The 13,020-nt window shown below is 46.3% G+C and overlaps 1 long non-coding RNA gene across 1 annotated transcript; it reads left to right on the forward strand.

Moving 5' to 3' along the window:
* Nucleotides 1-10,630: 10,630 nt before the first annotated feature.
* LOC117422951 (uncharacterized) lies at nucleotides 10,631-12,794 on the forward strand. The gene is made up of 3 exons (XR_004547715.2): nucleotides 10,631-10,764; nucleotides 10,855-10,951; nucleotides 12,644-12,794. It is a non-coding gene; the product is annotated as an uncharacterized LOC117422951 (long non-coding RNA).
* The last annotated feature ends 226 nt before the right edge of the window (nucleotides 12,795-13,020 follow it).

The following is a 13,020-nucleotide window of genomic DNA, read 5'->3' on the forward strand; positions in this document are numbered from 1 at the left end:
TCACCAGTAGGACCAGGACTAGATGCTTGCGGTCCTCAGCAGCCCTTGCGTAGGCTGCTGAGGGAAGCACGGGGAAGAACCTCCCGGCCGCAGAGGCCGAGAAGAGGGCCAACACCCGCACCCCAGCTTGTCCTGACTCCCTGCCTTGCTTCGCCCAAGGATGCCTGCCTCGCTTCACCCAAGGATGCCTGCCACGCTTCGCCCAAGGATGCTTGCCACACTTCGCCCAAGGATGCCTATCTGGCATTGCCTGGGGCTGCCTGTCGCTCCGCATCGCCTGGGGCTGCCTGCCACTCCGCATTATTATTATTATTATTATTATTTATTTCTTAGCAGACGCCCTTATCCAGGGCGACTTACAATCGTAAGCAAAAACATTTAAAGCGTTACAATACAAGTAATACAATAAGAGCATGAAATACAATAACTTTTGTTCAAGCAAAGTACAAGTTTGACAAACCACAATTCAATAATACAGCAGGTAATAGTGATAGTTACATCAGGATATGATTAAATAGTGATAGTTACATCAGGATGTGATTAAATACAAAGTACTACAGGTTAAAAACTTGGCAGATTACAGTATTCTGAAGTACAGGATTAAATGCAGTAAAATAGGGGGCTGATAAGAGCAAAATAAAGCACATTTACATGAAGGGTGATAGTGTCCCAGGATACAAACAGAGGAGTTCTACAGGTGCTCTTTGAAGAGGTGAGTCTTAAGGAGGCGCCTGAATGTGGTCAGGGACTGGGCAGTCCTGACATCTGTAGGAAGGTCATTCCACCACTGCGGAGCAAGGGTGGAGAAGGAGCGGGCTTTGGAGGCAGGGGAGCGTAGCGGTGGTAGAGCTAGTCTTCTAGTGCAGGCGGAGCGGAGAGGTCGAGTGGGGGTGTAGGGAGAGATGAGGGTCTGGAGGTAGCTGGGTGCAGACTGGTCAAGGCATCTGTAGGCTAGTACAAGAGTCTTGAACTGGATGCGAGCGGTGATCGGGAGCCAGTGGAGCGAGCGGAGTAGTGGAGTAGCGTGGGCGAAGCGAGGCAGAGAGAACACCAGGCGGGCAGCAGAGTTCTGGATGAGCTGGAGCGGACGGGTGGCGGACGCAGGGAGGCCAGCCAGGAGGGAGTTGCAGTAGTCTAGGCGGGAGAGTACCAGGGCCTGGACCAGGAGCTGGGTAGCATAGTTGGTGAGGAAGGGTCGGATTCTTCGGATGTTGCTCAGGAAGAATCGGCAAGTGCGTGCCAGAGTGGAGATGTGCTGGGAATAAGAGAGGCAGGGGTCCAGGGTGACTCCAAGGTTCTTAGCGGAGGAAGAGGGAGAGTGTGTGGTAGATTCCAGAGGAACAGAGATAGAGAGATCAGAGGAGGGGGAGGAGGAGGGAAAGAAAAGGAGGTCAGATTTAGAGAGGTTGAGTTTGAGGTGATGCGAGTGCATCCAGGAGGAAATAGCAGACAGACAGGTAGAGATACGGGAGGAGATGGTGGAGTCAGAGGTGGGGAAGGAGAGGAAAATCTGAGCATCATCAGCATAGAAATGGTATGAGAAACCATAGGATGCGATGAGGGGGCCCAGGGAGCGGGTGTAGAGAGAGAACAGGAGAGGACCCAAGACTGACCCTTGGGGGACTCCTGTTGAGAGAGGGCGAGGTGTGGAGGTTGCTCCACGCCAGGTTACCTGGTAAGTGCGGTTGGAGAGGTAGGAGGAGAACCAGGCCAGAGCAGTGCCAGAGATCCCCAGGTCAGCAAGAGATGATAGTAGAATAGAGTGATCAACAGTGTCAAAGGCAGCAGAGAGGTCGAGGAGAATTAGGACAGAGGAGAGAGAGGCAGCTCGGGCACATTTAAGTGAGTTGGTGACAGACAGGAGGGCGGTTTCAGTGGAGTGAGCAGAGCGGAAGCCAGGTTGGAGAGGGTCAAGCAGAGAGTGGTTGGACAGGAAAGCAGAGAGCTGGCGGTGTACAGTCCGCTCGAGGGTTTTGGAGAGGAAGGGTAGGAGGGAGACAGGACGGTAGCTCTGGAGGGAGGTGGGGTCGAGGGTAGGTTTTTTGAGGAGGGGAGTGATAGAGGCTTTTTTGAAGGCAGAGGGGAAGATACCAGAAAGTAGAGAGGTGTTGAGGAGGGAGGAGATGAAGGGGAGTAGAGCAGGAGCAGCAGCTTGAAAGAGATGAGTGGGGAGGGGGTCCAAGGCACACGTGGTGGGTTTGTGACCCTGGAGCAGGGAGGAGAGGTCAGAGTCTGAGAGGGGCAAGAAGGTGGAGAAGGAGGGTGAGTTAGTAGGGGTTGCAGTGGGTGTAGGAGTTGGAGCGGGAGGGGGTGCGGGGGAGGGAGAGGTGTTAAAGAGTTTGCGGATATCTGAAATTTTAGAAGAGAAGAAGGAGGCAAAGTCATCAGAGGAGATAGAGGAGGGAGGAGGAGGGGGGGAGGGTTTAGGAGGGAGGAGAAGGTAGAGAAAGTTTACGTGGGTTGTTAGTGGAGGCTTGGATTACAGATTGGAAATAAGCACATTTACCAGAGGAGAGAGTAGAGGAGAAGGAGTAGAGGAGAGTGCGGTAAAGGTCTAGGGCAGCAGGGAGTTTGGTTCTCTTCCATTTCTTTTCAGCAGATCGCAGTGTGATTCTTGCCGAGCGGAGTGCAGAGGAGAGCCAGGGATGGGGAGGGGAGGGGCGAGCAGGACGGGAGGTGAGGGGACAGAGGGAGTCGAGGGAGGAGGTGAGTGAGGAGAAGAGGGTGGAGGTAGCAGAGTCTACGGAGAGTTGTGAGAAGGAGTCGATAGGAGGGAGGTGAGAGAGAGCAGTGGAGGCAAGGACAGAGGGGGAGAGAGAGCGGAGGTTACGGCGAGAGGTGACAGTGGGGGTAGGAGGAGTAGGGAGAGGGGGGAGAGACAGAGAAAAAGAGATGAAATAGTGATCAGAGAGGTCCAGGGGGGTGACAGAGAGGGTGGAGGGGCAGCAGGCCCTGGAGAAGGTGAGGTCCAGTTGACGGCCAGCTTTGTGGGTAGGAGGGGACGGAGAGAGACAGAAGTCGAAGGAGTGCAGGAGAGGGAGGAATCCAGCAGAGTGGCTGGGGTTGGAGAGATGGATGTTGAAGTCACCCAACAGGACAGTCGGGGTAGACAGGGAGGGGAGGGAGGAGAGTAGATAGTCGAGTTCATCCAGAAACTGAGTGAGAGGCCCAGGGGGGCGGTACAGAACAATGAGCAGGAGTTGACAGGGAAAGGTTAGTGGACTGCATGAAATTCAAAGGTACTGACAGAGAGTGAGATGAGATCGGAGGGGACAGAAAAGAGTAAGGAGGGAGAGAGGAGAAGACCCGTCCCACCTCCCCGTCCAGTGAGACGCGGGGTATGGGACAGGACATAGAGAGAGGACAGGGCAGCAGGAGTAACAGTGTTATCAGGGGACAGCCAGGTTTCAGTGAGAGCAAGGAAATCGAGCGAGAGGTGGGAGGCAAAGGCAGAGATGAAATCAGCTTTGTTAGCAGAAGAGTGACAGTTCCAGAGTGCACCAGAGAGTGTGCGGGAGGGGGGGAGAGGCAGAGAAATGAGGTTAGAGGGGTTAGAGGAGCAGTAGCGGAGGTAGGGCAGAGGACGAGGACGGGAGGACAGAACAGGGATGTGAGAGACAGTCATAGCAGAACAAAAGGCACAGTGGGAGCAGTAGGGTGGAGGGTACAGACCTGACTAGTAGAGAGCTTCTTCTAGAGCCCCGTTAGGTTTGGATCTATTGGAACAGCGTCTCAGCGCAGGCCTCCCCTTGCTGGACTCCCACAGCTAGACTCCCGGCTCTTTTGTTGAGGCGCTTCGGTTGGCTGGCGCTAAAATAGGCTGCTTAATATATATTAAAAAAAACAACTGCGTAGAAACCAATCAGATAGCAAAACAACTTCTATTCAATTAAACCACTCACCTGGTACTAATCACACACCAACTCAGCTAATTCAAACACCACCTTACAGAGTTACCAAATGTAGTTAATTAAAGATTACTTGAAGCAGGAGCTAGCCTATCTGCCTCAGTCCCTGGTTCCTGTAGACTGATCACTATTATATGCCCACCCTAGATGGGTTCCACCTCACTTTGCAAGGGGACTGGCACAACTGCTAACTGCTCTATTGACAATACTTTTACACACTTCAAAGGGGATCACACCACTGCAGGAGGCTGTGTGGAGACCAATCCAAATGCAAACCACCCTCCCTGAGAAGTTACAAATTGCAAATCACCTTAATATTCAAATAACCACACTACCTGGTTTAAAATCACATACACACACTCCTCCCTAAATTGAAACACCAACTAATAAAAATAATACTTAAATAGTTAATTATAAATTAGTAGGAGCAGGACCAATTACCTATCTTGCCTCAGATTTCTGGTTACCTGTAGACTCCCACAGCTAGACTCCCGGCTCTTTTGTTGAGGCTCTTCTGTTGGCTGGCGCTAAAATAGGCTGCTTAATATATATTAAAAAAAACAACTGCGTGGAAACCAATCAGATAGCAAAACAACTTCTATTCAATTAAACCACTCACCTGGTACTAATCATACACCAACTCAGCTAATTCAAACACCACCTTACAGAGTTACCAAATGTAGTTAATTAAAGATTACTTGAAGCAGGAGCTAGCCTATCTGCCTCAGTCCCTGGTTCCTGTAGACTGACCACTATTCTATGCCCACCCTTAAATGGGTTCCACCTCACTTTGCAAGGGGACTGGCACAACTGCTAACTGCTCTATTGACAATACTTTTACATACTTCAAAGGGGATCACACCACTACAGGAGGCTGTGTGGAGACCAATCCAAATGCAAACCACCCTCCCTGATACAATTACAAATTGCAAATCACCTTAATATTCAAATAACCACACTACCTGGTTTAAAATCACATACACACACTCCTCCCTAAATTGAAACACCAACTAATAAAAATAATACTTAAATAGTTAATTATAAATTAGTAGGAGCAGGACCAATTACCTATCTTGCCTCAGACACTGGTTTCCTGTAGACTCCCACAGCTAGACTGGGGTTGCCAGCCGCTCCGCATCGCCTGGGGTTGCCAGCCGCTCCGCATCGCCTGGGGCTGCCTGTTGCTCCGCATCACTGCAGGAAGTACTGTGGCCGGAACCCCACCAAGGGGAGCTGCCGGCCACGAAGAAGGTGGGGGAGGTCAGGAGACCTGCTCCCGCGCTCAGCTTCACCAAAACCCCAAGTCTCTGTCGTTTTATTTCCTGGATCTGGTCTGACGCCACCCACTCCGGCCGTCTTTGTGACACGTGGTGGGGCTGCCTGTCGCTCCGCATCGCCTGGGGCTGCCTGCCGCTCCGCATCGCCTGGGGTTGCCAGCCGCTCTGCATCGCCTGGGGTTGCCAGCCGCCCCGCATCGCCTGGGGCTGCCTGTTGCTCCGCATCGCAGCAGGAAGTACTGTGGCCGGAACCCCACCAAGGGGAGCTGCCGGCCATGAAGAAGGTGGGGGAGGTCAGGAGACCTGCTCCCACTGCAGCAGTTTTGCTGCCGGAGATCGTGGGGGAGGTCAGGAGACCTGCTCCCACTGCAGCAGTTTCGCTGCCGGAGATCGTGGGGGAGGTCCGGAGACCTGCTCCCACTGCAGCTTCTTCGCTGCCGGAAGTACTGTGGTCGAAGCCCCACCAAGGGGAGCTACCGGCTATGAAGAAAGGGGGAGAAGTCAGGAGACCAGCATCCCCCGCAGCAATTTCGCTGCAGGAGTGGACCAGCATGCTGTCAGCCATGCCACTACCGGCAGGGGTGCTGACAGCATTGCCAGCCATGGGCCCACTGAAGCCTCCCTTCCCAGCCCGAGACTTTGTCCTGGACTGCTGGGTTTTTAAGGGGGGAGGTGGCCATTGAGGCCATGTGTGCTGCGCACAAGGGGGGGTATATGTGACAATGTGCCCCGCCCCTGTGTGCATGTGTGTGTTAAGTGTTGTATGTTGCGTGTGTTAATGTTGGTGTATAGAGATTGGTACACGGGATATAAATGGGTCTGTGTTTCACGTGTATTTAAAAATGTAGATTTGTATTTAGGTACAAGGAGGGCACTAATCATTTCACGTGCTGGTTAAATGTAATATGTGAGCACGGGGTTGCATTTAATGAATTCACGTGCTGGGATTCAAGTGAATAATTAATTGGTAATTGAATCCCAGCACAACAGTATATATAGACACGGGGTTGGGTGTTCGTGAGTGGAGAATGGGAGAGAGAGAGAGAGGAGAAAGAAAGTAAGAAAGAAAGAAAGAAAGAAACGTTTGTTTGGCTTCACTCACCGTTTGTCTGTCTGTTTACTGTTTTAGTCCGTTTTTGTTCGTCTATTTATTTTGGCCTCAAGTGCCGTGTCCTGTTTTGTGTTTAAAACCTTTTTATTTTCTGTCTGTTAATTATTAAATTCTGAGCGCGATCACGCTTTTTATACCCAAGCAAAAGTGCACCACACTTGGAGAGCGCTCTTTTAGCTTCATGGCCCCGACTCTCTGGAACTCTCTCCCAGCTTTAGTGATTGCAGCTCCCACAGTTGCTCGTTTCAAATCACCTCTCAAGACCCACTTGTTCTCTCTTGCTTTCAATGCTCTTTAAGCCTGATATATGTTATAGCTGTTGTCTAAATTGCTATTTCAGGTTTTTCACTCCATCTTATTCGTATGATTCTGTATTTAATGTAATATGCCTGTATGTAATGTATTTGCATTGTAATATGCCTGTATTTAATGTATTATGCATTGTTCCTCACTATCTTGTAAAGTGCTTTGTGATGGTGGTCCACTGTGAAAGATTGATTGATTGAATGTGTACTATAAGCACATGAAATGTAAAGCTACATTTGTACTGTAAAATGCAAGTCTTTGATAGTTTAAACCTGGAAACACTTGGCAGTCCAGTTTGTTTATGTTCCCCAAAGATATAGTTTAAAAGCTTACCTAAGTGGACAAACATTTCAGCAAATGAAAGCACAGCCAGAACATTTCTGTGTTTTTTTTGTTTTGTTTTTGTTTGTTTAGTGATAACATTTTAATCTAGATAAGTAAGCGAAGAACATTTCTGGCATTTTTAGAACAGTATGGGGGAAGCAATACCTTTAAAAAAAAAGGAATTCAATTTGCTGTCCAATAACACAAGAAAAGGAAAATAAAGGACTTTATTTTTGAAACTGTATAGAGGCCAGGGTGAACTGTGGAATTACATCGCCATGGTTACAGGCTCTGTGAGACCCAACAAACAGAGAAAGAGAAGGAATTTGGCATGGCAGATACTTCACTCTCCATGGAGTCTCAGTGAAGCACAAAAACCTTCCAAAAATGTGAAGCTTCCAGAGCGGGGAATCTGTGTAACCCTCAGACAGGGAAAGCAGGGCAGTGGAGGACCAGGGGGAGATTGGTGTGATCTTGCATTGACAAACTGTTCAAGCTATTTGTTCCTGGTGATATTCTTTTGCAATTTCACAGCAAGCTGCTGAAGTCAAGATTGAAGAAACTGTTTCTTATTAAGAAAAGTATTTTTGGCAGTGTATGAATGTCAAGGGCCCCCTAACCACAATCAGTTTAGATTGTGTTGCAAAAACTGACATGGTGAACATTTCTTAAAATGATGGTAATGTTGCCAGGAATAGTTTTGTAAAAGTTGCTTCAAGGGCTTATAAGGCGAAGCAATTTCAGTGACTCACATCAATACTTAAACAATACTGTTTAAAATGGTGTAGCTTCAACTTTTCAGATATGGGGGAATACATGCAACTAGTTGCTTGAAAAGTTGCCAGAATAATGTTTTATTTAACGGATACATCGACACAAAAAAAACTTCTGTTATTCACGGAGGACATCAACTCTCAGCTGAACGTTTTGCTGTTTTCACCACAGAACCAATGTTAAGGCTTGGATGCTAAGTTCCAAGTGCAATGCTACAGGATGTGAAGCTAGGAGAAGAATCAGGCAGGAAACTCAACAAACACAGACAGAAATGATCATTTGATTGACAGGAACTTCTCTGTAACCATGAAGTCAAGCTAACAAGGAGGTAACTCCCACATTCATGTCAACCTCCAAGCAGTGGCTGGTCAAGAGTTATCCTAACTGGAAAGAGCCATGGTCAAGAGTTATCCTCTGAAAAGAGCCATGGTCAAGAATTATCCTCTGAAAAGAGCCATGGTCAAGAGTTATCCTCTATAAAGAGCCATGGTCAAGAGTTATCCTCTGAAAAGAACCATGGTCAAGAGTTATATTTGTTACATACTTTTGTGTCCACTGCTATCCAGTAATAAATCAGGATGATACAGTGGTGGAGTATAGGGTGTTCTCATTGGGTGATGACAGACTCCCCTCCACCTGTTCTCGGCATGTATGTAATCACATGTGCTATCAGCAGGGGGTGCTGTCTCCTTTGTGTGTGCTCATTGGTTTCTAGTAGAAGGAGCAGTAAGGTGCTGTAGAGACATATCCAGCTAGACCAGGCAGTAGTTCTGTGTGTAGTTCTCTTTATCATTTAAAAGCAGGCGTTATTCAAGAAGGGAGGATATTTAACTTTGACACCATCTTGTGAAATATGAGAAAGAAAATAGGAATGATGTTTATTTCATGCAAACAGTTTGTATATGTAATTAGTGACTGATGAAGAAAACAATTGATTTCACCGTATACATGGGAGCTTACCAGCAGTGTTGTGATGCACCACTCAAAAGGGTCCCCTGCTTTCATTGCTTTCATAATTTAGAGTGGCCAATTATTTTAACCCTGATTTTATGCCCAATTTGAAATGTCCAATCATTTTTCCCCTCACTGCAGCAATTCCCCACACGGCTCAGGAGAATTAAAGGTTCAGTGGGCATCCTCTGATCCCACGACCTAGCCAGCTTCCTCTTTTACACCCAGGAACTCAAGAGCAGATGTCAGCGAGCTACCGACCTTTGGAGGACAAAGGCCAGCCCTGCAGGTGTTTTCTTTGAGTTCACTGAGCACCTGGCCAGCAGGGTTTGCTGTAGCACTATGAGGAGTGACAGTCCCTGCCGGAGTTGCCTCACTAACCCACGTTTAGTTTTATTTATTAACAATACTGCATACAATAAAAAAGTGAAATTAGGTCCATGGAAAATGTTAGTTTTAGGGGGGAGTATCCCTATCCACTCCTGTTTAGATCATTCAATTAGAGCCTAATGTGTCCCTGCTCCATGAAGCCTCGTACTTCCTAGAATTCTCCCGTAGAATGTTCATAAACACATGCTGCTGTCACCGAATGAATGCCAAAGAGTCAAATATATGGATTGGTTCCCAGGCAATTCTTTGGCATTCTTAATTGAATTTGTACATTGAGTTTCCTAAGTGTTGTTTTTCTGCTCAATGAAGTACGAGGTCATTCTTTCAGTTCATATTGATGGGCTTGTAGTCGTGATGAGTGCTGGTGCTCCACATGCTGCACCCTGAGGCAGACGGCCTTGTTCCTTTGACAATGGCGTTTGCAGGATTCCCCTGTTCCTAGTCTAGCCAGCCGATGAGTCGTCCTGTGAGTTGCCTGGTCTGCATAGCTGAAACCCTGTGAATAATGCCTGCCAGTCGCATTGGATTAAAGAAAAACAAGGTGGGGGGGGGGGGGGGGGGGGGGAGGCTTCATTAACGATGGTTTGATAAAATTGAACCCATGGTTCATCTGCTGAATAGACCAGTGCTGTTACTTTACCTTCTTTACTGTAGGATTCTCTTGACCTACCTAGTCTGATTCATTTGTGCCCATCTAATGACAATGAAGTAAACTGCAGCAGCACTATAAAATCCTACAACACAAGTGTTGGCACAACTAATGTGTTTTGTGTCTGAACTTCAGAAAGCTGTAGACATACACAGTGCATACATAGTTCTCTTGCTATATTGTGTGTTCAAAACGTTACAGCAACTTCCTTACAGGTAAACTTGCTAATCTTTTATTTCCCAGTGTGATATTAAGTGGGATGGAAATCAGTTGTATGACTGATAAATGTGAAAGTGACAATAACCAAAGTCATATTATTATCAGGAACTTGTCTCCAGCGCCTCCCATTATAAGCGCGTATTCGGGACATTTCAATGTGGTGATAATAAGGGAGGTTGACATTAACAGCAGTGACTGTCCTTATCCTCGGGATTTGATCTCATCATTCATTCATAATCAATGGCTGGTAGGGCTTGATATATCTTCCTCTGCTTGTGTGGACTGTGCTGCTCATGACTGAGTCAGATCAGGTTTCTATTTTTCTTAACGGCTCCACAATCATTTTGGAGGCTGGCATCAATCTTAATGAAAAGGGAACATTCCTGGCATAGCTCCTTGAGCATGAAAAACAACCAGTGTTGTTCAAACCTTTCACTAAGAGGCGATAAGCGATAAAAATCACAAGCAGCCAAGTATTCCCCTCAGAGATTAGAAACAGGAAGAACGAGATCATGCTTTAATATCTCAATCAATCTATAATAAATCCACATGGAAGAATAGAGAGGGGTGCAGTCGAGGGAAGGAGCGCTTTTTCTTAGCAATGTGTTTTGTTTTTCTGTACAATACTCCAGCTTTGAGGGAGAATGGCTGGCTATTGCCAAAATAAACAGACTCACATCATAACCAGATGCTTGCAATATTTGTTCTGTTTGCACAACAGTGCAGCATGCCAGCTGAACCTCTTCGGTTGCTTTCCAGTGTTTCTGACTGTGCTCGGAATGCTGCTTCCAGTTTCTTTCTCGTTTCCCTGCAGACTTTTTGTTTTGCTCACTGCTTAACGAGCTGCATAAGAAGGTATATTTTATTATATATTTATTAACTTGCCTATAGATATCTATTTTTCTATGTAAATATATCATGTTACTACTGGGTGTACTCCTGCAGGTCATTGAAATTAACAGCTTATGAAGTGATTTTAATACCGCAAAGTGGCAGCAACTCCATCTACATCTACATCTTTGAAATGCCTGCACATTAAAATGTAAGTATTAAAAAACAAGCACAAAAAAGGGACCCAGTGATAATGTTTCTAGTGTTAATAAGAGGTAAGAAATGGATTTGAAAGCCTTGGTTAGCACTCCTTTCACTCCTCCTATATGCCTGGTAAGTTTGCTTGTTCTTTAATCATTTCCTGAAACATAGTTTAGTCATGCGACTGAAATGCCTAAAAAACGTTCCCACAATTGTTACTCCCATACACATATTTCAATAGGAATTCAGAGGTCTGAGGAATGTGTGTCATATTTCTGCTGATAGCCACTCACTCTCCTTCCCCTCGCTGCTCTCTCCTTGTTTGTCAAGCAGCCCATTGTTAGACTGGAAAGGGAAGCTGCTGCGCTGGCCCCATAGCTCCCAGTCCAAAAAGCCAAGGCAGGGATCTTGGAATGTCTCTGAAACAAAGCGCATATTCTTATCTGTGTTTGTGCACTGTGGCCTCTCCGTGACTGAGGGCATGTGATAGTTTTATTAGTATTACCATATATTGATTTCAGTAGAGGTATAATCTCTTTAGGATCACACCTGTTCAGAGTGTTAAAGGTGTTCTTTATACCAGACCTGGGCTCAATTATTATTATAATGACAGCAGCATTGTTTGTAGTAATTGCAATTACTATTACAATGCTATTCTATTAAATTATACTGTAATTACAGTTACAGTGATGCTGCAGTAATTCCAATTCCAATTCCAGTTCCACTAAAAAACAACATAAATAACTGCACACATTAACATGTTTACTCCAGTGGCGTAGCTAGGGGGGTGATTTTAGGGGTTTGAATCCCCTCCACCCCACCCCGAAATGAATTATTCAACTACGTGGGACAATGAAAAATATCAGCCATGTGGAAAAATCTCAATCCATCAGCAGCAACCACCCAACCCCACCCCCGAAAAGTAATCCAGGTGATTCACCACACGCCACCCCCCCCCCCCCCCCACTCCCCCCCGAACGAAATCCACTGTTATTGATCATCATCAAAAAAATCTCCATCCATCCCCAAAACAAAATCCTATCTACACCACTGGCTACACCACTTACTCTGTTTATTCTAAAGCAGTAATCACAGGTACAAATACACAAACATACTACTGGTATATCACGTTTTTTCAAAGAAATGGGGTCACTGAAAGTGGTTGAAAATACTTGAAGAATGTTCACTCAATGCAAAACACAACTGTGGGTTGGAAAGATGTAAACGAACTGTAATTGATCAATTATATGGTCATTACAATTACAAATACAATTGCAAATAATTACAGAGTACACAATTTCAGTTGTAATTGAGCCCAGGTCTGCCCTCTGCATCTGCATGATATTTCATTTGTATATCTGTTTATTCTCCCATGATGGATAGTTAATAACATCAGCAACATGTTCTACTGTCCCTGGAAAGGTAATGCTGGTGACTTTATTTAACATTCCCAATCTCCATGTGTGCTGATAACTTTCTCTGTTGATAAATACCATGCATTTGGATGAAATAAGCTTACACACACACTTTAAAATAGAATTGTGTGTATGCACATTTACTATGGGCTCAGGCCTCCTGACGGTGAGAGCCAGGAGCCCCTTGAGTCCAGCAGTTAGTCTTGACTAGACTATGCATTAACACCACTTTGTTCTTTACCGTCCTCCCATTGTGCTTCACCACTGTTCGCTGTGCTCTTACCCAGCGATACTCCTCATCAACCTTTAGAAGAACAGCCATGGACAGTAGTGCCTGTGCACAAACCTTGGGCTGATCACCTAAATGAACAGAAAAGGCTAGGAGTGAGACTGCTCCAAGATCCACTTCAGGACTAACTCTGACCTCAGAGACACAGATCTGCTGGTTAGTTTGAGCAAATTTAATGGAGGCAATAAAACAGTAAAGCAGCAATGATTTAAAATGGCATTGTGAATGGGTTGTTGTTATGAGAGAGAGAGAGAGAGAGAGAGAGAGCGAGAGCGAGAGCGAGAGAGAGATAGCGAGAGCGAGAGCGAGAGCGAGAGCGAGAGCGAGAGAGAGAGAGAGAGAGACTGACTTTTAAGATCCTTTATTAAACATTCC

This window comes from Acipenser ruthenus, chromosome 17, assembly GCF_902713425.1.
Source record: "Acipenser ruthenus chromosome 17, fAciRut3.2 maternal haplotype, whole genome shotgun sequence".
NCBI lineage: Eukaryota > Metazoa > Chordata > Actinopteri > Acipenseriformes > Acipenseridae > Acipenser > Acipenser ruthenus.